The sequence below is a fragment of the Hemitrygon akajei genome, chromosome 3 (assembly GCF_048418815.1).
Source record: "Hemitrygon akajei chromosome 3, sHemAka1.3, whole genome shotgun sequence".
NCBI lineage: Eukaryota > Metazoa > Chordata > Chondrichthyes > Myliobatiformes > Dasyatidae > Hemitrygon > Hemitrygon akajei.
The window spans coordinates 93,047,592-93,073,209 of record NC_133126.1 but is presented as its reverse complement, the minus strand read 5'-3'; the positions used below and the strand labels follow the sequence as shown (position 1 = coordinate 93,073,209).

Here is a 25,618-nt window from a genome sequence, read left to right as displayed (position 1 = left end):
ACAACTGAGGTGCAAAAGGGCTTGGGAGTCTTTGAGCAGGATTCCCTAAATGTTGATTTGCAGATTGAGTCAGTGGCGAGGAAGGCAAATGTAATGTTAGCATTCATTTCAAGAGGTCTAGAATATAAAAGCAAGGATGTAATGTTGAGACTTTATAAAGCACTGCTGAGGCTTCACTTAGAGTACCGTCAGCAGTTTTGGGCCCCTTAGCTTGGAAAGGATGTGCTGAAACTAGAGAGGGTTCAAAGGAGGTTCAAGAAAATTATTGCAGGACTGAATGGCTTGTCATATGAAGAGTGTTTGATGGCTGTGGGCCTGTATTCACTAGAATTCAGAAGAAGGAGGGGTGACCTCATTGAAACCTATCAAGTGTTGAAAGGAAAACACACAAAATGCTGGAGGAACTCAGCAGGCCAGGCAGCGTCTATGGAAAAGAGTATAGTCAATGTTTCGGGCCGAGACATTTCAGCAGGACTGGAGAAGAAAGGATGAGGAGCAGAGTTAAAAGTTAGGGGGAGGGACAGACAGACAGACATACTTTATTGATCCTGAGGGAAATTGGGTTTTGTTACAGTCGCACCAACCAAGAATAGCAAGAATATGTAGAAATATAGCAATATAAAACCATAAATGATTAAATAATAATGTTAATCATGCCAAGTGGAAATAAGTCCAGGACCAGCCTATTGGCTCAGGGTGTCTGACACTCCGAGGGAGGAGTTGTAAAGTTTGATGGCCACAGGTAGGAATGACTTCCTATGCCGCTCAGTGTTACATCTCGGTGAATGAGCCAATGAATGAGTCTCTGGCTGAACGTACTCCTGTGCCTAACCAGTACATTATGGAGTGGGTGGGAGACATTGTCCAAGTTGGCATGCAACTTGGACAGCATCCTCTTTTCAGACACCACCGTCAGAGAGTCCAGTTCCACCCCCACAACATCACTGACCTTACGAATGAGTTTGTTGATTCTGCTGGTGTCTGCTACCCTCAGCCTGCTGCCCCAGCACACAACAGCAAACATGATAGCACTGGCCACCACAGACTCGTAGGACATCTTCAGCATCGTCCGGCAGATGTTAAAGGACCTCGGTCTCCTCAAGAAGTAAAGACGGTTCTGACCCTTCTTGTAGACAGCCTCAGTGTTCTTTGACCAGTCCAGTTTATTGTCAAATAAACTGGAGGGAGAAACACAAAATGATAGGTGAAACCGGGAGGGGAGGAGGTGAAGCAAAGAGCTGGGAAGTTGATTGATTGAATGTTGAAAGGCCTTGATAGAGTGTATGTGGAGAAGATGTTTCGTATGGTGGGAGAATCTAAGACCAGTGGACACAGCCTCAGAATAGAGGGGCGTCCTTTTAGAATGGAGATGAGGAGCAGTTCCTTTCACCAGAGAGTAGTGAATCTTTGGAATTTTTTGTCACAGGGAGCCGTGGAGGCCAAGTCTTTATGTATATTTAATGCAGAGGTTTATAGATTCTTGATTGGTTAGGTTATGAAGGGTTAAGGGGAGAAAGCAGGAGATTGGGGCTGGGAGGAAGATTGGATCAGCTATGATGAAATAGTGGAGCAGATGTGATGGGCCAAATGGCCTCATTCTGCTCCTAAATCTTATGGTCTTGAATCCCCATACATAAGACCATAAGATATAGGAGCAGAAGTAGACTATTCGGCCTATCGAGTCTGCTCCACCATTTGATCATGGGCTGATCCAATTCTTCCAGTCATCCCCACTTCCCCACTTTCACCCCATACACTCTGATGCCCTGGCTAATCAAGAACCTATCTATCTCTGCCTTAAATACACCCAATGATTTGGCCTTTTCAGCTGCTCGTGGCAACAAATTCCACAAAGTTACCACCCTGTGACTAAAGTAATTTCTTCGCATCTCAGTTCTAAAGGGACATCCTTCAATCTTGAAGTTGGGTCCTCTTGTCCTAGAATCCCCTTACATGGGAAATAACTTTGCCATATCTAATCTGTTCAGGCCTTTTAACATTCGGAATGTTTCTATGAGATCCCTCTCATTCTCCTGAACTCCAGGGAATACAGCCCAAAGGCTGCCAGACGTTCCTCATATGGTAACCCTTTCATTCCTCAAATCATTCTCGTGAATCTTCTCTGAACCCTCTCCAATGTCAGTATATCCTTTCTAAAATAAGGAGCCCAAAACTGCACACAATACTCCAAGTTTGGTCTCACAAGTGCCTATAGAGCTTCCACATCACATCCCTGCTCTTATATTCTATACCTCTAGAAATGAATCAAACATAGCATTCGCCTTCTTCACAACCGACTCAATCTGGAGTTAACCTTTAGGATATCTTGCACAAGGACTCCCAAGTCCCTTTGCATCTCTGCATTTTGAATTCTCTCCCCATCTAAATAATAGTCTGCCCGTTTATTCCACCAAAGTGCACGAGGATACACTTTCCAACATTGTATTTCATTTGCCACTTCTTTGCCCATTCCCCTAAACTGTCCTAAGTCTCTCTGCAGGCTCTCTGTTTCCTCAACACTACCCGTTCCTCCACCTACCTTTGTATCATCAGCAAATTTGGCCACAAATCCATTAATCCCATAGTCCAAATCATTGACATACATTGTAAAAAGCAGCAGTTCCAACACCAACCCCTGTGGAACTCCATTGGTAACTAGTAACCAGCCAAAATAGGATCCCTTTATTCCCACTCTCTGTTTTCTGCCAACCAGCCAATGCTTCACCCACGCTAGTAACTTCTCTGTAAATCCATGGGCTCTTATCTTGTTAAGCAGCCTCATGAGCGGTAACTTGCCAAAGGCCTTCTGAAAATCCAAGTACACCATGTCTACCCTGCTTGTAATTTCCTCAAAGAATTGCAGTAGGTTTTTCAGGCAGGATTTTCCTTTCAGGAAACCATGCTGGCTTTGGCCTTATCTTGTCATGTGCATCCAGGTACTCCGTAATCTCATCCCTAACGATGGATTCCAACAACTTCCCAACCACGGGTGTCAGGCTAACAGGTCTATAGTTTCCTTTCTGCTGCCTCCCACCCTTCTTAAATAGCAGAGTAACATTTGCAATTTTCCAATCACAATGCCAGAATCTATCAATTCTTGAAAGATCATCGTTAATGCCTCTGCAATCTCTCCAGCTACTTCCTTCAGAACCCAAGGGTGCATTCCATCAGGTCCAGGAGATTTATCCACCCTCAGACCATTAAGCTTCCTGAGCACCTTCTCAGTCGTAGTTATACCTGCACAAACTTCACTTCCCTGACACTCTTGAATGTCCGGTATACTGCAGACGTTTTCTACTGTGAAGACTGATGCAAAATATGCAATCAGTTCCTCTGCCATCTCTGTATCTCTCATTACGATATCTCTGGCTTCATGTTGTATTGGTCTTGTATCTACCCTCAACTCTCATTTACCCTTAATATACTTAAAAAAGCTTTTGGTATCTTCTTTGATGTTAGTCGCCAGCTGCCTCTCATAATTCATCTTTTCCTTCCAAATAACCTTCTTAGATTCCTTCTGCAAATTTTTTAAAGCTCCCCAATCCTCTATCTTCCCACTAGCTCCGGCTTCCTTGTATGCCCTCTCTTTTGCTTTTACTTTGGCTCTGACTACACTTGTCAGCCACGGTAGTGTCTTTCTTCTCTTCGAAAATTTCTTCTTTCTTGGAATATATCTGTCTTGCACTTCCCTCATTTTTCACAGAAATTCCAGACATTGCTGCTCTGCCGTCTTTCCTGCAAATGTCCCTTTCCAGTCAACTTCGGCCAGTTCCCCTCTCATGCCACTGTAATTTCCTTTATTCTATTGAAATACTGACACATTGGATTTAATTTTTTCCCTCTGAAATTTCAATGTGAACTCAATCATATTGTGATCACTGTTCCCTAAGGATCCTTGACGTTAAGCTCTGTTATCACCTCCGGATCATTGCCCAACACCCAATCCAGCACAGCTGATCCCCTGGTGGGCTCAACAATAAGCTGTTCTAAAAAGCCATCCCTTAGACATTCTATGTATTCTCTCTCTTGAGGTCCAGTACCGACCTGGTTTTCCCAATCCACTTTCATGTTAAAATTCCCAACGATTATCATGACATTTCCTTTCTGACACACCTTTTCTATCTCCTGCTGTAATTTGTAATCCACATCCCGGCTGCTGTTTGGAGGCCTGTATACAACTACCAATATGGTCCTTTTACTCTTGCTATTTCTTAACTCAACCCATAGAAACTCTACACCTTCCATTCCTATGTCATCTCTTTACAATGATTTAATACTTTTTTTTATACACAGAGCCACTCCACCTCCTCTGCCTACTAACCTATCTTTCCGATATACCGTATATCCTTGCACATTCAGCTCCCAATAGCACCCATCCTTTAGCCAAGTTTCAGAGTTGGCCACAACTTCTTATTTGCCAAACTGTAGCTGAATTTCAGGACATAACAATGTACAAGCAGTTTTAGTTTTTTGCGTATGTGGTTCACTGCACTGAAGCCTCTTTCAACAAGGTAAGAGCAACGAGGAGCAGTTCAGCTCTTCTCCCAAGTCCAAGAAACTTTGTATAACAGTGTAGCCACATGCCATAGAAGCAAACATTTTTGAAAAGCATTTTTGCTTCTTCATCATTCTGAATTTCAATAATTTCTTCTTGCAAGCCCTCTTCCTGTTCTTTCACCTTACAGAGATGTAGGTTAATTACCCAGTCCGGAATTTCCAGATTGTTCAAACCCTTGAATCGATTTGAAAATCCTTCTTCAGTGACTGCAGGTATAAGCAGTATTCTTGGAAACCACCGTCTGTGAAAGAGAGTGTCATACTTTCCATGCAGGGAAACTGTGAGAACATTCTTCTCCCAATGTTTTGCTTATATATTTCCAGTTTTCTATTAAAGTGGACGCTGCACTTTTTGCCTGGAGTAAGTTGCAATTTTCACCCTGCAGTTTCATATTTAGTGTGTTCATTTTGTCATACAGATTGGCTGGGTATGCCACATCTCCACAGAGAAGTTCAATCTTGTTTCCCAAGCTGTTGTCGACTTTCAGCAAAAATTCAACCGCAATGTCAAAAAGATCAGAGAAACATTTTAAGCAGCAGCCTTTTGACAGCCAGGTTCTCCATCATTATCTTAGCATAACTGGCGAAATATCCTGCTATTTAATGGATGAGCTTTAATTTTGGTAATAGCAGATATTACAGCTGCCTGAGGTTTTTGGCTGTGAGGCGTTGATGGTTAATTACACTACACAATGGATTGTAAACAGATTTGGAATTTCTTTTTTCATAAGTGCCGCTAAACTAACATGGCAACCAATCAAACGGTGCTCCATTCTTAATATACATTTTGAGTTTGCAGATTGATATTTCATTGATATTTGTTTTCAACTTTTTACAAAGAGGATCTCTTCATGAACTTTTCCATTTTTGATAAACCTTACATTAGCAATGCCTCATTGTCTCACACGGTTGATTCATCCAGTTGTATCCCAAGATCTATTTTATCTAACTTTGCAGAGTTGATACTCAGTGTCTTCACTCATTTCGTCAGTACGATAAGCTAAGTAGTTATTTGGAGGAATTGATTATAAAGTACTGGTATCCATTTCGAGAACAATGGTGATACAGCAGGCATTATTATTATTTCACCAATTGTAAGAGATTTTCCACACTTTGCTATCATTTTAGGAATGTTATCAGAAGCAATGAGACCACCATCAAGGTGATTTTTAAGCTTTCTTAGCAAATGACTCGAGTGTGCAACACTTTTCAACTGCTTCTTTCATCTTAAGATACCTGGGGCATTGCTGATCTGACGGGGCAGAATACAGCTATACTCAAATTATGTTGCATTGTGTTAATGCACTTTCTATAGAAACATAGAAAACCTACAGCACAATACAGGACCTTCGGCCCACTAAGTTGTGCCGAACATGTCCCTACCTTAGAAATTACTAGACTTCCCCATAGCCGTCTATTTTTCTAAGCTCCATGTACCTATCCAAAAGTCTCTTAAAAGACCCTATCATATCCGCCTCCACCACCTTGGCCGGCAACCCATTCCACGCACTCACCACTCTCTGAGTAAAAAAACTTAACCCTGACATCACTTCTGTACCTATTCCCCAGCTCATTAAACCTGTGTCCTCTTGTGGCAACCATTTCAGCCCTGGGAAAAAACCTCTGACTATCTGCACGATCAATGTCTCTCATCATCTTGTACACCTGTATCAGGTCACCTCTCATCCTCCGTCGCTCGAAGGAGAAAAGGCCGAGTTCACTCAACCTGTTTTCATAAGGCATACTCCCCAATCCAGGCAACATCCTTGTAAATCTCCTCTGCACCCTTTCTATGGTTCCACATCCTTCCTGTAGTGAAATGACCAGAACTGAGCACAGTACTCCAAGTGGGGTCTGACCAGGGTCCTATATAGCTGCAACATTACCTCTCAGCTCCTAAATTCAATTCCACAATTAATGAAGGCCAATGCACCATATGCCTTCCTAACCACAGCGTCAGCCTGCACAGCTGCTTTGAGTGTCCTATGGACTCAGACCCCAAGATCCCTCTGATCCTCCACACTGCCAAGAGTCTTACCATTAATTCTATATTCTGCCATCATATTTGACCTACCAAATTGAACCACTTCACATTTATCTGGGTTGAACTCCATCTGCCACTTCTCAGCCCAGTTTTGCATCCTATCAATGTCCCGCTGTAACCTCTGACAGCCCTCCACACTGTCCACAACACCACCAACCTTTGTGTCATCAGCAAACTTACTAAACCATCCCTCCACTTCCTCATCCAGGTCATTTATAAAAATCACCAAGAGTAAGGGTCCCAGAACATATCCCTGAGGCACACCACTGGTCACTGACCTCCATGCAGAATATGACCCGTCTACAACCACTCTTCGCCTTCTGTGGGGAAGCCCGTTCTGGATCCACAAAGCAATGTCCCCTTGGATCCCATCCCTCCTTACTTTCTCAATAAGCCTTGTATGGGGTGCCTTATCAAATGCCTTGCTGAAATCCATATACACTACATCTACTGCTCTTCCTTCATCAATATGTTTAATGACATCCTCAAAACATTCAATCAGGCTCGTAAGGAACAACCTGCCTTGACAAAGCCATGCTGACTATTCCTAATCATATTATACCTCTCCAAATGTTGATAAATCCTGTCTCTCAGGATCTTCTCCATCAACTTACCAACCACTGAAGTAAGACTCACTGGTCTATAATTTCCTGAGCTATCTTTACTCCCTTTCTTGAATAAAGGAACAGCATCCGCAACCCTCCAATCTTCCGGAAACTCTCCCATCCCCATTGACGATTCAAAGATCATTGCCAGAGGCTCAGCAATCTCCTCCCTCGTCTCCCACAGTAGCCTGGGGTACATCTCAAACTGTCCCAGCAACTTATCCAACTTGATGCTTTCCAAAAGTTCCAGCACATCCTCTTTCTTAATATCTACATGCTCAAGTTTTTCAGTCTGCTGCAAGTCAGCACTACAATCACCAAGATCCTTTCCCGTAGTGAATACTGAAGTAAAGTATTCATTAAATAGCCGTGCTATTTCCTCCTGTTCCATACACACTTTCCCACTGTCACACTTGATAGGTCCTATTCTTTCACGTCTCATCCTCTTGCTCTTCACATACTTGTAGAATGCCTTGGGGTTTTCCTTAATCCTGCCTGCCAAGGCCTTCTCATGGCCCCTTCTGGTTCTCCTAATTTCCTTTTCAAGCTCCTTCCTGTTAGCCTTATTATCTCTAGATCCCTAACATTACCTAACTCTCTGAACCTTTTGTACGGTTTTCTTTTCTTCTTGACTAGATTTATTACAGCCTTTGCACACCACAATTCCTGAACACTACCATAACTTCCCTGTCTCATTGGAACATGCCTATGCAGAACTCCACACAAATATCCCCTGAATATTAGCCACATTTCTTCGGTACTCTTCCCTGAGAACATCTATTCCCAATTTATGCTTCCAATTTCCTGCCTGAAAGCCTCATAATTCCTCTTACTCCAATTAAACACTTTTCTAACTTGTCTGTTCCTATCTCTCTCCAATGCTATTGTAAAGGAGATAGAATTATGATCACTATCTCAAAACTGCTCTCCCACTGAGAGATCTGACACCTGACCAGGTTCATTTCCCAATACCAAATCAAGTACGGTCTCTCCTCTTGTAAGCTTATCTACATATTGTGGCAAGAAACCTTCCTGAACACACCTAACAAACTTCACCCCATCTAAACCCCTTGCTCTAGGGAGATGCCAATCGATATTTGGGAAATTAAAATCTCCCATCACAACAACTCTGTTATTATTACACCTTTCCAGGATCTGTTTCCCTGTCTGCTCCTCAATATCCCTGTTACTATTGGGCAGCCCATAAAAAACACCCAGTAAAGTTATTGACCCCTGTTCCTAACCTCCACCCACAGAGACTCTGTAGACAATCCCTCCATTACATCCACCTTTTCTGCAGCTGTGACACTATCTCTGATCAACAGTGCCACACCCCCACCTCTTTTGCCTCCCTCCCTGTCCTTTCTGAAACATCTAAAACCCGGCACTTGAAGTAACCATTCCTGTCCCTGAGCCATCCAAGTCAATGACCACCACTTCATAGCTCCAAGTATTGATCCACACTCTAAGCTTATCCACTTTGTTCAAAACACTCCTTGTGTTAAAATAGACACATCTCAAACCATCCATCTGAGCGCATCCCTTCTCTATCACCTGCCTATCCTCCTTCACACATTGTCTCCAAGCTTTCTCTATTTGTGAGCCAACCACCTTCTCCCCAGTCTCTTCAGTTCGGTTCCCATCCCCCAATAATTCTAGTTTAAACTCTCCCCAGTAGCATTATAGCAAACCTCCCCGCCAGGATATTGGTCCCCCTGGGATTCAAGTGCAACCCATCATTTTTATACAGGTCACACCCGCCCCGAAAGAGGTCCCAATGACCCAGAAATCAGAATCCCTGCCCCCTGCTCCAATCCCTCAGCCAAGCAATTATCCTCCACCTCATTGTTTCCTATACTCACTGTTGCGTGACACAGGCAGTAATCCCGAGATGACTACCTTTGCGGTCCTGCTTCTCAACTTTCTTCCTAACTCCCTGTGGTCTTTTCTCAAGACCTCTTCCCTTTTCTTACGTATGTCATTGGTACCAATATGTACCACGACCTCTGGCTGTTCTCCCTCCCACTGCAGGATACCTTGGACGCGATCTGAAACAGCCCAGACCCTGGCACCTGCGAGGCAAACTAACATCCAAGTTTCTTTCCTGCGTCCACAGAATCGCCTGTCTGACCCCCTAACTATAGAGTCCCCTATCACTACTGCCTTCCTCTTCCTTTCCCTACCCTTCTGAGCCACAGAGCCAGACTCGGTGCCAGAGGCATGGCCACTGTTGCTTCCCCCAGGTAGGCTGTTCCCCCCCCGCCCCCAACAGTACTCAAACAGGAGTACTTATCGTCAAGCGGTACAGCCACAGGGGTACTCTCTAGTACCTGACTCTTCCCCTTCCCTCTGCTGACTGTTACCCACTTGTCTGTCTCCCGTGGCCCTGGTGAGACCACCACCTGCCTATAACTCCTCTCTATCACCTCCTCACTCTCCCTGACCAGGCGAAGGTCATCGAGCTTCATCTCCAGTTCCCTAATGCGATCCCTTAGGAGATGCAGCTCGACACATCAGTTGCAGATATGGCTGTCCGGGAGGCTGGGAGAACTCCCAGTTTCTGTTACTTAGCAGGATTAGAATTCAAGGCTTCACTACCTTCAGATTCATAAAGATTGCACCATACATTTATCCATCGCTAATGGGGCTAAATTAAAATTTTAAAAAAACTCAAACTTGGAATGCCTGTTGATGACAGCAGTGAGCTGACACATCGAGCCTCTTACCACTTACCACCCACCCTCCAAGAGTCTTGAACAGCTCCCGACGACTTCTATCGAAGTTCTCTTAGGACACGTAACCCACCCCCACCCACCAACCTACCCCAGGTTGGGTATCACGCAATATTCTCACAGGGACTTGGTGAAACTTGCACCCCAACAGTCGGGGATGGAATTACTTGAGCCCACTGATGAAAGGCACTGGGTAACTCACTCCATAACCCAGTTTCCTCAATAATGCATTCAGTGGACTGACTGGGTTTATGAAATGTTGTGAGTATTTTAGAGTGCCATTCACAGTCTATTTATAGATCCACATACTGTCTATTTACTGAATGTAACGTGCTGAATCTTCACTGAAATTAATTTCATAACCACTAATTTTATTACTCTTCCTCTTCACTCTCTCAGCCTGACCCAGGTTGCTTGCATCTACATTGGATTTAGACTTTAAATATGAAGACAGAATATTTGACTTGAAAATGAGACTGAATTAAGTACTTGTCTCAAGAATGCTCACTTTGGTTGGCATACGTGAGATACCTCAGCTTGATGTCTCACCTAAGTTTCCTTTGCAGGTCAGTTAGTGGGTTATAATAATCCAGTCAATGTGAAGGCTCTGGACAACGTTGTATCTGAAAGGAGTGATTCTTTTGTAGGCTTGAGCCACAGAAAATTCCCTGAATTCCAACATTTCCTGAAGGCATAGGGATCTCACCTTTGTCCTCTCATTCCTCTACAGCTTTATTCAGAGGCATGATGGCATATCCCATGTTTATGTTGATAACTGGTAATACGCCCTACCATTTCGGCTCTGGCTTCCAGTCGGCTGCGAAACCTGCCATCTCCAGCTCTGGCTCCAGCTTCAGCCCCGGCCACCTCCAGGCTAACACCTTTATTGCTGGGTCCTATGGCTCCCCTTCCACCATTATTCCCCACCAGCCTCAGGTGTCTCAGGTTCCCATCTACCCCTCATCCACCCTTCCTCTGAGCCCCCATCTTCCCTATTTTACCTGAATAGCCCAACCCTCCCATCTCCTCTGACCTACCCCTCTCCAAGGCAAAATATTCTCTCCTCAGCCTTACTTTTGCCCCCCTGCACCCCCACTCAGTGAATTCGATGACCATCATGACACTGAACTCTTCTGATGCCTCGATCCCTGCACCTATTTTTTGGCAAGGATTCCCCACCCACCACCAATAATCTCTTCTTGCAGCTTCAACCTTCCCCTTGGACATCCTGATCTGGTCTCCTGCCGGCTCTGGGTCATTTTATCTCTCACTGCCAATGAGACATCTATCATCTCAGTTCAGCACTCCTCTCTCCAATTTGAACACCCTCTTAGAACACATTGCCTTCCACACTCTCTGCATCAATCCCAACTTCACCATCAAACCTGCAGACAAGAAGGGTGTTGTAATAATCTTGTGCTGAGGCCAGACAACCTCTTTTTACTTACCCCTTGTAAAGGTCTCCACTAAGGAGCATCAAACCATTGTTTCCTGCACCACCAACTAAAGACCTCCCATTCACTGCCACTAACCTCATAGATCCTGTACCTGACAGCTGATTTCTACCTCCTTCCCAATGTTCACAAATCTGACCCGGTAAGCCACAAACGAGAGAAAATCTGCAGATGCTGGAAGTCCAAGCAACACACACAAAATGCTGGGGGATCTCAACAGGCCAGGCAGCATCTAGGAAAAGAGTACAGTCGACGTTTTGGGCTGCAACCCTTCAGCAGGACTGGAGAAAAGAAGTTCAGGAGTAGATTTAAAAGGTGGGGGAGGGGAGAGAAAACCAATTGGATATATGTGAAACCTGGAGAAGGAGGGACAAAATAAAGAGCTGGGAAGTCGATTGGTGAAATGAGGTGAGAGAGATAAAAAGGGATGAAAAGTGGGGGTGGGTGCAGGTTGGAGGGCATTACCGTAAGTTTGAGAGATTGGTATTCATGCCATCAGGTTGGAGGCTACCCAAACGGAATACAAGGTGTTGTTTCTCCAACCTCAGTGTGGCATCATCACGAAGTAGAGGAGGCCATGGATGGACATACTGGAATGGGAATGGGAAGTGGAATTAAAATGGGTGGCTACTGGGAGATCCTGCTTGTTCTGGCGGACAGAGCATAGATGCTCGGTAAAGAAATCTCCCAGTATACGTCGGGTCTCGCCGATGCACAGGAGGCCAAACCAGGAGCAACAAACACAGTAAATGACCCTCAGCAGGCTTACAGGTGAAGTGTTGTCTCACCTGGAAGGATTGTTTAGGGCCCTGGATGGTAGTGGGGGAGGTGGTGTTGGGGTAGTTCTACTTGCAAGGATGGATAAGTGCCAGGAGGGAGATCAGTGGGGAGGGACGAATGGACAAGGGAGTCGCATAGGGAGCGACCCCTTGTCCAATCATCCCTCCCCACTGATCATCTTCCTTCCCCCCTCCACTTTCTGCTTTCCGCAGGGATCGCTCCCTACACGACTCCCTTGTCCATTCATCCCTCCCACTGATTCTCTTCCATTTCATGCACATCTGCTCTTACCCCATCCTCCCACCACCCTACCAGGGATAGGGTTCCTCGTCCTCACCTACCACCTCTCCAGTCTCCATGTCCAGCACATAATTCTCCAAAACTTCCACCACCTCCAAAGGGAACCCACCACCAAGCACATCTTTCCCTCCCCCCACTTTCTGCTCTCCGCAGGGATCGACTACTTTTTTCCATAGATGTTGCCTGGCCAGCTGAGTTCCGCCAGCATTTTGTATGTGTTTTTCCAGTAGGCCCATTGTTTCTGCCTGCACCTGCCCCATTAAACTTGTGTCAGCATACTCAACTCCATTTTGTCCCCCTTAATTCTGTCCCTGTCCACCTACATTCATGACATCCATGACACTTCACATCAGTTTAAGTTCCCTGGCTCTGATCACCTCATTTTCACTATGGACATACAGTCCCTATACACTTCTGTCCCCCTATCAGGAAGGCTTAAAGCTCTGTTTCTTTCTGGACAAGAGACCTAACCAGTTCCTAACCACCACCACCCTCCTTATGGTGGAACTGGTTCTCGTTCAAAACAATTCTTCTTTTGGCTCCTCCCACTTTCTCCGAACCCAACCTGTAGTCATGAGCACCAGCTTGGGCACAAGCTATACCTGCCTTTTTGTCTGTTCCTCATAGCTGACTACATTCAAAGCCTACACTGGTAACACCCCCCAACTTTTCTGCATCCTGCATACATGCTGATACCATCGAATCAACAGCTTTGCCTTCAACGTCCACCCTGCCCTCAAAGTTATTTTATAAACCTACTGACACGCACAGCTATCTTGACTATGCCTCCTCGCACTCCGTCACTCGTAAAAATGCTATTCTCATTTTTTCAGTTCTTCCATCTCTACTGAATCTGTTCCCAGGATGAGGGTTTCCATTCTAGAATATCTGAGGACCTCCTCCTCCTTCAAAGACTGGGGTTTCCCTTCCAACACCATCAATGCTGCCCTCACCCACATCTCCATTTCCGCACGTCTGTCCTCACCCATCCTCCACCACCATAACAGAGATGGGGTTCCCCTCTTCCATACCTACTACCCACAAGCTTCCAAATCTAGCATATCATTCTCCGTAACTTCCACCATCTACAATGGGATCCTATACTAAACACACCTTTCTCTCCTCTAACTCTCCGCTTTCCATTGGTATTGCTCTCTACATAAGTCCCGTGTCTACTTGTTCTTCCCCTCCCTCCCTCCCTCCACTGATCTCCCTCGTAGCACCTATCCCTGCAAAAGGGACAGGTGTAATACCTGGCCCAACACCTCCCGCCATCATTCAGGGCCCCAAACAGTCCCGCCAGATGAGGTAATGCTTCACCTGCAAATCTGTCAGGACTATCTACTGTATCTGGTGCTGCTGCTGCTTTTACATCAAAGACCCAACATAGATTAGGGGATAGCTTCTTCGAGCACCTTCTCTGTGTCTACTACAAAAGGCAGAAAGTCCCAGTGGCCACCCATTTCAATTTCACTTTGTTATTCCAACAAGTCTGTCCATGGCCTTCGCTACTGCCACAATAAGGACATACTCAGGTTGGAGGAGCATTCCATCTGATAGCATGAGTCGATTTCTTCTAACTTACAGTAATTTCTCCTCCCTTCCCCTTCTGTCATTTTCCATTCCCCATTCTGGTTCCCTTCTTTTCTCATGACCTGTCCATCTGCTCTCTCTGGTTGACCCTCCTCCTTTCCTTTCTTCCTACTGTCTTCTCCTATGAAATTCATTTTTTCTTCAGCCCTTTACCTCTTCCCTATATTACTTACTTCAGTCTCCTCCCCAGTCCCCCAGCTCCCCCTCACCTGTTTCACCTACTATCTGTCAGACTGTACTCCTTCCCCTCCCCCACCTTATTCTGACTTCTGACTCCTTCCTTTCCAGTCCTGAGGAAGGATCTCGCCCTGAACTGTCGGCTGTTTACTCCCATCCATAGATGCCGCCTGTACTTGCTGAGTTTCTCCAGCGGTTTGTGAGCTTTGCTCAAGATTTCAGAATTTTAGAGTGTTGCAGAATCTCTTGTAATGTCGGAAACTATCTATTTCCACCCCAAAGAAGTGCCTTGGGTTGTTTTCATAAATTAAATATATTGTACTACCAGAAATGATTTTTTTGCTGTATTGGCATCATCCAACATCTGCTGTATTTACCTTCTGTACAAGCAGTTACTTGCCTTACAGATTATTCTTCCTGTGTTTCTCTTGGATCATTAAATGGTGCATTTGTGAGGAAGATCTGACCTGGAGTGTTGAAGTTATTCCAGCATAATGAAGAAAAGACAATAATGTGTGCTGCTTCAAATTCCCTTAAAACTATAACTACTTGCACCTCCACAGCAACTGCATCTTCATTTTATGCAGGCACAAGTTTCGAAGAACAGATTTGTACTGCTTGCTGCTTGGTGAGCAATTCACTCATCTGGTGTTTACTGAAATCGTCGTTTCATTATTGAGCTTTTGACTTTTTTTTTGTCCTTCTCTACCTAAGTGGTACTTGGAGCTACATGTTTAAGAGCAACTAATCGATTCTATTCAGTACAAACAAAGACCTGAACTGGTCTGAAAGTTGTTGAGCAAGTCTGTCGTCTTGGAAGCATTTTGCTTCAAGTTAATACATATTCACTGAGCAACATGGCAAAACAATACCAAGCTAATATAAAAGAATTGAACGCTCCAAAATCACAAACCTGTTTTTGGCGTTGTTACGGTGTTCAGAATCTTGCCTTTAATAAACTCGTGTTTCAGGGTTTCCACGTCGCACTGCTTTGGTGAATTGCTCACTGTTCCTCTGTCATTTCTTGCCTGTGCTTCTCTCTGACTAAATATTCAGCTCCAACCCTCTGCGGTGTTGTTTTGCTTTGAAGGAGGTGTTTCTCTTGCGCAAAATCTGTGGCAATCGCTGTTTCGTGTCTGAAGCAACACAAAGCAGGTAAACCAGCGTGATGAGAACAGGTTTTGTACTCCAATCTGTGTCTAAATTAGGAAGTTTCTCAGACATGTGAATATCATATGTGACCCACCCAGAGTTGACTGGAATTATGCAGACAATAATGTCAAAAGTCCAGACGCATCCTCTGAGAACACATCGTCAAGAAACTATGGTATGGTAAGAGGCCCATTCTTCCACAATTGTCCAGAATAGTGTCAGTGCAAGAAATGGTAACACACACAAAATGCTGGTGGAACTGACGAAGGGTCCCGGCCCGAAATGTCGACAGAGCTTCTCCTTATAGATGCTGCCTGGCCTGCTGTGTTCCACCAGCATTTTGTGTGTGTTGTTTGAATTTCCAGCATCTGCAGATTTCCTCGTGTTTGCAAGAAATGGTGTTTATTTTTAATGGTTTTGCATTAGCAAGTGGAAATTTTTTACCAACTCTTCTATTTTGGTGACTGCATGTTCAGCTCCAGAGTTGAATAAAGCAGTGTTGCACCACTCATGATGGATTGGCCTACGTGCAACTCCGTAAAGAAGATGTGAGATAAATTACTAAAACATGGCCTGCTAATTACTAAAAATAGTTCTCTGTAAAATTAAGCTTTCTGCTTTTATAGAAGATCTCCAGCACCTACAGACCTTTGTGTTTTTATAGTAAGGCAAAGCAATTTGGGGATGTCTTTCTACAATAGTGCTTGCAGCAGTATAGGTACAAACTCAGACAGTCTTCAGAGAGCTTTAGACACAAGCCCTAGATAATCAGGATGTATTCAAGGGGCTGCAAGAATGAGATGGCACCAGCAGGGGTATGATGTCTGGGTCCCTTCCCAATAATCATTAAGAATATATACATTATGATTGTTTAATGCACTAAAGTCAGTTATATTGAAATCCCAGTATAGGTCTTGCTATAAGTGCAAACGTTGGGAACCACTCGTAGTGGCACAAATACAAACAAAGGCAATCACTTGAACTCACACCAGTATTTAAAAGGAATCCTATTAAGTATGTGAGAGAAAGCAACAGAAGCAATGACTGATGAGGTTAGGAGTGGTTGTAACTAATATGGCAGGGGGATGGGAACCAGTATTGTAGAGCTGAGGATGAGCCAACAGGTTTACAGGTAGATTATGTCATATATAATATGAATGTATGGAAGGACAATGATTGGGTACAACTGCAGACAGAGCAAAGAGTTAAGACGTACCACAAAGGCAAAATTCATATGGGCAAACAATGTAGGACTGAAGGTGCTGTATTTAAATGTGTGTAGCATTCGGAATAAGGTGGACAAACTCATGGCATAATTACAGATTGTTCCGTATGATTTTGTGGGCATTACTGAGCTGTGGCTGAAAGAAGGGCATAGTTGGGAGTTTAACGTTAAAGGGTGCACTTTTAATCAAAAGGACAGGCATAGGCAGTGGTGTGGTAAGAGATGGAATTATATCTTTAGAAAGAGGTGACATAGGGTCAGAGATTGTCGAATCTTTGCGGGTGGAGTGCAAGGATTTTTTTAAAAAGTTATGGGAATCATATATAGGCCTCCAAATAGTAGCCAAGATGTGGGGTTGAGATTGCAAAGGGAGCTGCGAAGGGCGTGTAATAGGGGTAATGTCACAATTGTAATTGGGGACTTTAATATGAAAGGAGATTGGGCATATTAGGTTGGCGTCAGATTGCAAGTGAGGGAATTTGTTGAATGCCTATGAGATGGCTATTCAGAGCAGCTTGTGCTTGAGCCTATTCAGGGAAAGGCCATCTTAGATTTTCAGTAATAATCCAGATCTTATTAGTCAGCTTGACATAAAGGAATCCTTAGGGGATAGTGATCATAATATGATTGAATTCATACTACAATTTGAGAGGGAGAAGCATAAGTCATGTGTATCGGTATCACAGTGGAATAAAGGGAATTACAGAGACATGAGAGAGGAGCTTCCCATGTGAATTGGAGGGGGATACTGATGGGGATGACAGCAGGGCAGAGATGGCTAAAGTTTCTGGGTTTAATTCACAAGACGCAGGATACTACAGAAGAAATTCTCAATTGGCAGGGGTAGGCAACTGTGGCTGACAAAGGAAGTTAAGGACTGCATAAAAGCCAAGGAAAGGGCATATAAGGTAACAAAAGTGGGTGGGAAGTTGGATGATTAGAAAGCTTTCAAAATCCAACAAAAGACAACTAAAAAAGGTATAAGAAGAGAAAAGATGAAATATGAAGGCAAGCCAGCTGATAATATAAATGTTTTTTTTCCAGTTATATAAAGAATAAAAGGGAGGTGAGAGTTGATATTGGACCACTGGAAAATGATGCTGGTGAGATAGTAGTGGGGGTCAAAGAAATGGCAGATGAACTTAATAAGTACTTTGATTCAGTCTTTACTGTGGAAGACACTGGTAGTGTGCCAGAGGTCCATGAGTGTCAGGGAGCAGGAGTGAGTGCCATTGCTATTACAACTGAAAAAGTGGTAAGAAAACTCAAAGGTCTAAAGGTGGATAAGTTACCTGGACCAGATGGACTACATCCCAGGGTCCTGAAAAAGCTGCTGAAGAGATAACAGATGCACTGGTCATGATCTTTCAAGGATCAGTACATTATGGTATGGTCCTGGAGGACTGGAAGATTGAAAATGCCACTCCACTCTTTAACAAGGGAGGAAGACAAAAGAGAGGAAATTATAGGCCAATTAACCTAACCTCAGTAGTTGGGGAAGTGTTGGAGTCCATTATTAAGGACGAGGTTTCAGGGTACTTGGAGACCAGTGTTAAAATAAGTCAAAGTCAGCATGGTTTCTGTAAAGGGAAATCTTGCCTTACAAATCTGTTATAATTCTTCGAGGAAGTAACAAGCAAGGTGGACAAAGGAGAGGTAGTGGATGTCATTTATTTGGATTTTCAGAAGACATTTGATAAAGTGCCTCACATGAAGGAAACACAGTGGCATGGATAGAGGAATGGCTGATAGAGGTAGTGAGTGGCAATAAAAGAGGCCTTTTCTGGTTGCCTGCCAGTGAATAGTGGTGTTCCTTGGAGGTCAGTATTGGGACCACTACTTTTCACATTGTTTGTCAATGATTTGGATAATGGAATTGATGGCTTTGTGGCAAAGTTTGCAGATGATATGAAGATAGATGGAGGGGTAGGTAGTGCTGAGGAAGCAATGCAATTGCAACAGGACTTAGACAAATTGGAAGAATGGGCAAAAGAGTGGCAGATGGAATACAGTGTTGGGAAATGTATGATAATGCATTTTGGTGAAAGGACTATTACCTAAATGGGGAGAAAATCCAAAACATCAGACTGCAAAGGGACTTAGGAGTCCACATGCAAGACTTCCAGAAGGTTAATTTACAGGTTGAGTCTGTGGTAAAGAAGGCAAATGTAATGTTGCAAACACAAGGAAATCTGCAGATGCTGGAAATTCAAACAACACACACAGAACTACCTCCTCCCATAGATGCTGTCTGGCCTGCTGAGTTCTGCCAGCATTGTATGTTTTTAACACACACAAAATGCTGGTGGAACACAGCAGGCCAGGCAGCATCTATAAGGAGAAGCACTGTCGACGTTTCAGGCCGAGACCCTTCGTCAGGACCGATGTAATGTAATGTTGCCATTTATTTCAAGGGGAATAGAATATAAAAACAAGGAGATAATGCTGAGCCTTTATAAGACACTAGTCAAGCTGCACTTGGAGTATTGTCAATAGTTTTGGGGCCCTTATCTCAGAAAGGATGTATTGTTACAGGAGACAGTCCAGAGGAGGTTCACAAGTCTCAGAGGCTGCCCCCAGAACATCTTTCAAGAGGGTGAATCCTCGCAAGGCATCAGGTTCCAGTGGTATATCTGGCAGAATACTGCAGATCTGTGCCAAACAACTAGATGGAGTATTCAGGGACATCTTCAAAGTCTCAGTGCTGCAGTCAAAGTGCCCACCTGCTTCAAAAGGGCATCAATGATATCAGAGCCCGAAAAGAACAGAGTGGACTGCCTCAGTGACTGGAGCCTAGTAGCACTCACATCTACTGTGCTGAAATTCTCTGAGAGATTAGTTGTGGCTGGCATCATTTCTGCATAATCAAGGACCTGGACCCGCTCCAATTTTCCTACCACCACAATAGGTAAATATGAGATGCGCTTTCACTGGCTCTCCATTTGATCTTGGACCAATTAGACATTAGCAGTACTGATGTCAGGCTGTTTATTAATTAGAGCTCAGATTTCACCATCATCATCCACCATCAGTGTTAATCAACAAGCTTCAAAACCTGAGCCTCTGTACCTCCCCCCTGCAACTGGATCTTTGACTTTCCTCATCAGGAGACCATAGTAAGTGTGGATCAGAAATAACATCCCCTCCTCACTGACGATCAATATAGGAGGACCTCAAGGATGCATGCTTAGCCTGCTGGGTCTCTGCACTCATGACTGTGTGGCTAGGCACAGCGCAAACACCATCTATGAATTCGACAGTAACACAACGATTGACAAAATCTCAGATGGTGATGAGGAGGCATAGAGGAGTGAAATAGATAGGCTGGTTCAATGGTGTCACAACAACCTTGACTCAATGTTATTAGTACCAAGGAACTGATTGTGGACATCAGGAAGGGGAAGTTGGAAGAACACTGACCAGTCTTGTGAGGTCAGCAGTGGAAAGAGCGAGCCACTTTAAGTTTCTGAAGATCTATTATGGGCTCATCATATTGCTGCAGTATAAAGAAAGCATGCCAGTGGCTATATTTCATTAGGAGTTTGAGGAGATTTGATATGTCACCAAAGACTCTAGCAAATTTCTTTTGATGTTCCGTGGAGACCACTTTGAATGGTTGCATCATCTTCTGGCATGGAGATGGCAATGTATAGGATCAGAAACATTTGTAGAGGATTGTAAACTTAGCCAGCTCCATCATGGGCACAAGCCTCCCCATCACCAAGGATATCTTGAAAAGGTGGTGCCTCAAGAAGGTAGAGTCCACCATTGAGGACCTTCTGCTTCCAGGACATGCTCTTTTCTCATTGTTACGTTTTGGGGCGGAGTTATAGGAGCCTGAAGACACACTCTACTTTTTAGGAACAGCTTCGTCCCCTCCTCTGAATGGACAATGAAAACTACCTCACTTTTTGCTCTCTTTTTGCACTATTTAATATTTTTTATTGTAACTTAAAATATTTTTGTTATGCATATGTCAGTGATAATAAACCTGATTCTGAATCTCATACATTGTTAGAGTTGCAGAATACTTGTTCCAGGCATGAAGCTGAACTGACTGAGGAAATACTCACAGATTGAACCTGCAACTACTTGCTATAATTGTGAAATTTTCGTCCCAATAAGTCAAAGAACCATGATATATGTCAGGATACTGTTTATTGCTTATAGATTGGTCTTCAGTCCCATCGTCACTAAGCTTTCAACCCTGGGCAACTGTACCACCTCCTGAAACCAGGTCCTCAGCTTCCTCATCAGGAGACCACAGCTAGTAGGAATATTTCCTCCTCGCTGATAGCAGCACAGCTCAAGCACCATCTATAAATTTGCAAATGACAAATTTCAGATCGTAATGAGGAGGCGTACAGCAATGAGTTAAAGTGGTTGGTTGAGTAGGGTCAACAACATCAACAACCTCGCACTCAACATCAGCAAGCCCAAGGAATTAATTGTGGGCTCGAGAAAGGGGAACTCAGGGGATATGCACCAGTCCTCATTAAGGGTCAGTGATGGAAATGGTGAGTGGCTTCACATTCTTAGCTGTCAATATCTCAGAGGATCTATCCTGAGCCCAACACATTGATGCAATCGTGAAGAAGGCACACCAGCAGCTTATCTTCATTAAGAGTTTGCGGAGATTTGCTGTGTCACCAAGACTCTTGCAAATTACTGTAGATATACAGTGGAGAGCATTCTGATTGTTTGCATTGTGGAGGCTCCAATGTACAGGATTGCATTGACTGGCTGCAGAGGGTTGTAGGTTTGGCCTGCTACATCACTGGTACAAACTTCCCACCATCAAGGACATCTTCAAGAGATGGTGCCTCGAGAAAATGGCTTCCATCATTAATGACCCTCACCATCAAGACATGCCTCTCTTCTCATTACTACCATCAGAGAGGATGTACAGGAGCCTCAAAATCAGCAATTGATGGTTCAAAAACTGCTTCTTCCCATCCATCTCATGAACCATTTTCTTTTGCACTATTTATTCTGTAATTTATAGTATGTTATGTACTTATGCTACAAAACTTATGCTCAGAAAACTAGAGGGCTTTGGGTAACCCTAGGTAATTTCTAAAGTAAGTACACGTTCGGCACAGCATTGTGGGCTGAAGGGCCTGTACTATGCTGTAGTTTTTCTATGTTTCTACATTTCTAAAATGAGGATGATTCTGGGAATTAAGGGGTTAACATACGAGGAGCGTTTGGCAGCTTTGGGCCTGTACACACTGGAATTTAGAAGAATGCGTGGGGATCTCATTGAAATCTACTGAATGATGAAAGGACTAGATAGGGTGGATGTGGAGAGGATGTCCCCTCTGGTGGGGGTATCCAGAACAAGAGGGCGCAGCCTCGAAACTGAGAGGTGACTTTTAGAACAGAAGTAAGGAGGAATATTTTTGTTTCAGCCAGAGTGGTGAATCTGTGGAATGCTGTGCCACAGACTGCGGTGGAGGCCAAGTCCATGAGTATATATGAAGCAGAAGTTGATAGATTCCTGATCGATCAGGGCATCAAGGGATGTGGTGAGAGGGTAGATGTACAGGGTTGAATAGGATCTGGGATCAGCTATAATGAAATGGCAGAGCAGACTTGATGGGCTGAATGGCCTAATTATGCTCCTATGTCTTATGGTCTTGTAGTCTTATGTAGCAGGATGGGAAGAGCATATGCAGCATAAATACTGCATGGTCAAGGTGCGCAGAATGGCCTGTTTTTCATCATGGTCTCTGTTTAATTCTAACTAACATGAATCTATACATTCTACTTCATGACTAATAACAGGGTATGCTGATAAGGGAAAGAACTCTATACATGGGTAACTTCTTCAGTCACTTTAACTCAAAAGCGTAATGAATATATTGGCTTTCTTTCCACTGTCACTACTAGATATAATCTACATAGAGTCTCATTTCCTCATCCAGCAAATGTGATAGTCCATTTGCAACAGTGCAGCAGAGGGTTTAATCACTTAGATGTTTGAAACTCTCTCAGGCTTCTCTTGCAGTCATCAGAAGAGAACTGTAAAGTGTAGCCAAGCCACAGCCATGGGTCATGAATTTGTACCCACTTGTGCTTTCCTAATAGTGGCCACGCTGTCTTCATCTGCTGAGTGCTGGAGCACAGTGGTCATGTTGGGAATGGACAAGCTCACTCTGCTCTGCTGACCAAGGTTACCATTACATTGCCACCCAGGCATAATTCAGCCATAAACATGGCTGGGAGAAACATTGAAGGCAGTGTTTGGGAGGGGCAATGATATCACAAACGAGAATGCTACTGCTCTCTAAAAGCAACTAAAACTCTTGACTCAGTTCTGTCTAGCTGGAGAATAGTTAATGAAGCTGTTTCATATCAACTTTATTGAATTATGCAGAGTTTCTTTGACAGTGGAATAAGCTACCCTTTCCTTTGCTCCATCACCATACACTAAATAACACACACAAAATGCTGGTGGAACACAGCAGGCCAGGCAGCATCTATAGGGAGAAGCACTGTCGACGTTTCGGGCCGAGACCCTTCGTCAGGACTAACTGAAAGGAAAGATAGTAAGAGATTTGAAAGTAGTGAGGGGAGGGGGAAACGCGATATGATAGGAGAAGACCGGAGGGGGTGGGATGAAGCTAAGAGCTGGAAAGGTGATTGGCAAAAGTGATACAGAGCTGGAGAAGGGAAAGGATCATGGGCCTCCTGTTGTTTGAATTTCCAGCATCTGCAGAATTCCTCGTGTTTGCACCATACACTAAATATTTGTCTACCGTGCTTTGTCTCCTCCCTCCTCGTTTACTTCCCACACTTTCCTCATTCATTTTCGCTCTCTCTTGCACATACACATGCTCTTCTAGAACTCCATAACCCAGTGGAATTTCTACAGTGACACTGACTAAGTTAGTTTGTTACTTTTAAACTTGGTGCTGAAATTTATAGATTAGAAGCATTACTTTTTGTCAGGAATTAAAACTCTGGGTGCACATCAGGAAATGAAGGGATTAAGGGAGTGCCTAAAACAACAAAGCATACTGCAGTTCATCTCCCTCATAAAATAACCTTATGATTCGAGAGATATGATAGATTTTTCTTTGTGGGTAACTATTTGTGTACAGCAGAGCTTTGCCAGTTTCATATTTGCACATTCCAGAGTAGATTCAACACAAAGTCTCTGTAAGGTTCCTTGAAATAATGCATTTCATGTTTCATGGTTTCAGACATTTCTATTGGCAGGTGGCTGTTGAAAGATTGGTAGAAATAAAGGATTTTTAACTCTTAACCAAGCCACATATGAACTGCGAATATCACAGTTTCACCTTGATTTTTTCTGGTTCACCAAACATTTTCTTGCAACTGTAAATTCTCTCTCATTCTTTCCTGCATGTTTATTCATATGCACTGACACAGGAAATCTCAGTCTACTTTCACGTTTACATAGAAACATAGAAAATAGGAGCAAGAGCAGGCTATTCAGCCCTTTGAGGCTGGTCTGTCTTTCAATTCAATCATGGATGATCCTCTGTTTAGATCTATGCTGCCAGTGTTTCCTCGTGCTTCCTGAAGTCTTTTGTGTCAAAAAAAATCTGCTTACCACGTTAAACATATTCATCATCTTGGTCTCCACAGACTTCTACTACCCTCTGACTGAAGAAATTTTATCTCATTTGAGCACTCAGTTTCTCACCCCCATATCCTGAGATTGTGATCCTGTACTTCCCCCATCCACAAACTTGTTTGTGGAAATTTGTACATCATAATAAGATTCCTCTGTATTCTAAATTCTATTAAGTGCATGCAAGTGAACCCAATTGTTCCTCATACAACTGCTCTGGCATCCTAGTAATCAGTATATTGAACCTTTGCTGCCCTCCCTCTATAGTAGGGTAGATAGGCCAAAACGGCACACAGTACCCAAGGTCCTATACAACTGAAGCAAGACATCCTTGCTCCTGTACTCAAAACCTCTTGCAGTGAAGATCGACATACCCATTTACTACCTTAACTACTTGGTGAGTGCTGTGACACCCAGACCCTTAGTAAACATCTGTTTTCATAGCAAAGTGGAAAACTTCACATCTATACCCGTTATTCTGCATCTGCCATGTACATGCACAGTTATTCATATTACCTAAATATCATTGCATTCTCCACACAATCTTACCTAATTTCAAGTCATTGGCAGCTTAGAAGTATTACATTTGGTTTCCTGAAGTAAATTCCTGATACATATTTTTCAAATAGCTAGGTGTGAGCATTCATCTCTTTAATATCCCACTGATCATCTTAAGGCTATGTCCACACTACACTGGTAAGACACTAAAATGGCATTTTCTTCCCCCATAACTGGAGCTTTTCAGAAACGCTCTCCCGGGTGTGTAATTTTGAAAACACCGCTTGGGCAGATCAGTGTGGACGTGGTAACCGGAGAAATCTAAAAACACTGTCACGACGTGCCGGAATAGATGGTGACGGCAGCGCGGCATTTCATTGTTTTCTTGAACACAACCTAACAATTTCAGAACAGACAGCAACGAGACTGAAGCCAGAAGAGTTAGAAATGTACTCACCAAATACTTTGACCCATAGCTTACTGAATAAATAAGTACACTCACTTTGCCCTGTTTTCTGTCCTTGCTCGTATGACGGTGGTTAACCTATTTATGCAAGTACTTCTCTGACAATAGATGTGTAACAGCCTAATGTAACATTGTATGGAAATACAGGATAATATTGATGCAGACATGTTTTATACAATTAACAAGGTGGTTTATTAATGCAACAGAGTTCATCAGTTTTTCAATGATCGTCATCAGCCGGGTCATACAGTCCGTGAACTCCCTGTCGGTTGCCTCTATACGCTTCAGTATTTGTTTTTTTTTACTTTTAAGTCCTCCTGCGCAGAGAGCCAACAGCTGTCTGTCATTTAAGTTTTTCTAGTTGTAACTGGACAAACGTGCACCAAGTCTTTCACGGCGAGATTCGACACCAAACATGTCACTTGTTTTTGG

General features: G+C 43.6%; 2 protein-coding genes across 3 annotated transcripts in view; one reads left to right on the top strand and one right to left on the bottom strand.

Moving 5' to 3' along the window:
* Window positions 1–15,388, bottom strand: part of LOC140725207 (cdc42 effector protein 2-like) — a 30,273-nt gene extending 14,885 nt beyond the window's left edge. Inside the window, exon 1 of one of the 2 annotated variants that reach the window (XM_073040347.1) lies at window positions 15,156–15,388. The gene's annotated coding sequence lies outside the window, so the exon portion shown is untranslated. Of the gene's footprint in view, window positions 1–949; window positions 1,048–15,155 lie in introns of those variants that run through there. The other variant, XM_073040349.1, reaches the window with a different exon arrangement.
* The window catches only part of dnajc17 (DnaJ (Hsp40) homolog, subfamily C, member 17), a 157,692-nt gene that overhangs the window by 127,506 nt on the left and 4,568 nt on the right, over window positions 1–25,618 (top strand). The gene's annotated exons all lie outside the window — the stretch shown is intronic.